The sequence below is a fragment of the Mandrillus leucophaeus genome, unplaced genomic scaffold, assembly GCF_000951045.1.
Source record: "Mandrillus leucophaeus isolate KB7577 unplaced genomic scaffold, Mleu.le_1.0 Scaffold157, whole genome shotgun sequence".
Classification (NCBI taxonomy): domain Eukaryota; kingdom Metazoa; phylum Chordata; class Mammalia; order Primates; family Cercopithecidae; genus Mandrillus; species Mandrillus leucophaeus.
In genome coordinates, this window is record NW_012101554.1 from 3,587,598 (window position 1) to 3,590,558 (window position 2,961).

General features: G+C 52.4%; 1 protein-coding gene across 1 annotated transcript in view; it reads left to right on the forward strand.

Moving 5' to 3' along the window:
* Positions 1-6: 6 nt before the first annotated feature.
* The window catches only part of BTBD11 (BTB (POZ) domain containing 11), a 365,311-nt gene continuing 362,356 nt past the window's right edge, over positions 7-2,961 (forward strand). The window contains exon 1 of the mRNA XM_011975542.1: positions 7-91. The gene's annotated coding sequence lies outside the window, so the exon portion shown is untranslated. The remainder of the gene's footprint in view (positions 92-2,961) is intronic.

A 2,961-nucleotide genomic window follows, 5' to 3' on the forward strand; every position in this document is an offset into this window, starting at 1 on the left:
GAGACCCTGGAGCACACTGTCAACAACGACTCGGAGATCTGGGGTCTCCTGCAGCCCTACCAGCACCTCATCTGCGGGAAGAACGCCAGCGGTAAGTGGCTGCGCGGGTGCCACTCCCTCCCACCCAACCTGGCCAACTCTTGGCGCAAGTTTGCCTCGCGTCCCCCTCCCGCGTCTTCCCAGCCACGCGCTGCTGTCCCAAGCCGCTGAGGAGGCGGCCGGGCTGGAGGTAGCCAGAACAGGAGGTTGCCTGTTCCCTCCTGCACTCGGGTGCCGCTGGTGCTGTCCCAGGTCCGCGAGCGCTAGGTTCCGCCCCCGGTGCGGGGCCGGGCGACAGCTGCCTCCAGCAAGCAGTGAGCGAAACCCAGCACCATTTTTTGGAGCAGGGTTGAGATCATTTGCGCTTAGTACATATACTCCACCCCAACACTGTTTGTTTTGACCTTGAAGATGCCACTTCCCTGGGCGCATGAATTTGGCTCCCTAGGACTTGGGAGGAGGCGCGTTCCGCTCTCAGCAACCCAATGCTCCCACTTCCCCCACGCCCTCGGGGGGCACTCAGTACACAGGGGAAGGAGGGGCCTGACGGCTGTACCGGCTGAATGGTTGAGAGCTTGCTCGGCCTAGACAGTCGTAGAGGTGTGTGTGGTGAGACTGGGGTGCGGAAGACTTTCGGTGCCAAGTTTTTCCAGAGCAGTTTTTGAGGGCTAGAGCACACAGCTGGTGGGGACTGCGGGATGGACAAAGCCCCCAATTCCAGCCTCCCAGCTCTTGGCCTCTCCATTCCCTCTGGCAGGGAGCTGCAGCTCTCACCACTTGGCTGAAGGAGCGCCTCTGGGGATCTGGGCAGGATGGAGCTGGCGGGGGCAGTTCTAGAGGGGGTTGTCAGTTTAGGGCGTCGTTTCCAGTAGGTTCTATCATCCTCTCTTCACGCCCCACTGTTTTGAAGGCCTGTCCTGGGTGGGTTTGAACCCGCAGTTCTGTCCTTGAAGGGGGTGGGGCCGGGGCGCTTGTTTTCGAGAGCTCGCGCTGGCGGTGCTGCCCGTCTGCGAAAGCCGGAGCTAGACACTTCAAAGCTTCATTTTTCCACAGGAAATGGTAGAAGCGTAACTGGAGACTCTAAAGGCGAAATAAAACTTTGTTACATATTCGGCGGTTTGGCCAGAGGTTGAGTGGTTGGAGCTGAAATGCAGTCTTTCTGGGCAGATTTCATTCATGTTGCTGCCTGTCTGTTTCCCGGGGGCTGGAGGAGCACTGCGGTGGGCGGTGCCAAGGGTGTGCATGTGCGTGTGAGAGTCTGAGTGCGCGCGCGTCTGTGCGTGTGTAAGTGCTTGTGAGTGTGCGCAGGAACGAGCGGGCGCGCTGGGCGCGCGGCTCCAGCGGAAGCCTTTGGAAACCGACCCTGCAGCCCTCGGTCCCTTCACCTGGATTTGATCATCAGTGGGGGAGGGGAAGGAAGGAGCAAAGCGGGTGTGTGTTTGTGTGTGTTGGGGAGGGGAATCCGCGCTGATCTCTGAGACTCTTCGGGATCTCTTTGCCAGAGCCCTTCCCCGTCTGCTGCCAGCCAGGGCACAACCCTCAAAGAGAGGATATCTTCGAGGCCACACACACACACACACACACACACATACACACACACACACCTTGAAATCTCGACTAAGATGGAAACATCTGGGGAGAAGCCACTGGGCTTTGTGTGTGCTTCTTGAGAATGCGGGGATTCACCTGCAAAACCTGGGAGCTTTGGACTGGATTGCTCTTTGTTTGAAACCCTACCCCCACCAAAATGCACAGAGGGGCTTAATTTCCTTCCTAGTGGCTCCCATGACAATCATCTTACTCTTTGCTGCCCCCGACTCCCAACTCCTTACCCACCTTCTGGGCCTGGAACCTCTTCTTTTTTCTCCCTCATTATTTCCTTTGGGAGGCTCTAGTGTGGAAATCTGGGCACCCTGCCCTACCTCTGTCTTTGCCATTATCCTGAAGTTGTGAGTTTGGGCAAGTCACTTTACATCTTTGGGCCTCAGTTGCCTCCTCTGTAAAATAGGGGGCTAGATATGTAATACACCCCCAGGTCCTCTTGTAGCTCTGTGTTAGTAGCTTCTATATTTTTTCAAATCGGTTTTACTTTTATGAACCTTAACAACTTTTAAAAACAGTTTTTGTGTTTACCCTTTTTGGAGGAAGTATAATTTAAGGAAGGAGAAGACCACAGAGTTGGTTTTGGGCAGGGTGAGTGAATGACGGTTGGGGTTTGCTGCCATCACAACCTCTCCCACACCACAGCGCTTAACTCTTGGGTTGCAGGGCCCCTTCAGCCTCCTCTGGGTATGAGATACACTGTAAGTTCATTGTGATCTCTTCATGTCTTTTCTTTGGGCTTGTTTAAAATGGCAGGTCATTTATGCAGAAGAGTTAAAGAATGAGTGATTAATTCCTTAGGTATCGGAATCATACATTAAATATCAAACCTATTTCTTAAACTATTTTGTACGGAGTCTTTCTGATCTGCAAGCCTTATTAAGGACAACATACCTTACATAATAGATTTTCCCTCCTTTAATTTGGCAGTATCATTTATTTATTCATTTGTGAATTCATTTGTTCGTCGGTACTTACTGCAGTTGCTAAATGCTAGGGTCTGAGCAAGCGCCGGGTGAGAGGTAGTAACAGCTAACATGTATCCAGCAGAGCTCTGTATATTGACCCATTTGATCCTCAGTACCTCTTGAAAAGGTACGCCATTATCCCCGTTATTTACAGGAAGAAACTGAGGCACAGGGAATTTAAGTATCTTGCTTATTTAAATGCAGATAGCCTGGCTCCAGAGTCTGTACTCATAATCCCTGTCTATATGACTCTTTAGTGACAGATAAGTTCCCTGCCTTCAGACATCCCACCTGCCCTTTATTACCTACACAGGTGAACAGAGACCCTTCCTGTCATACAATTCCTGAATTG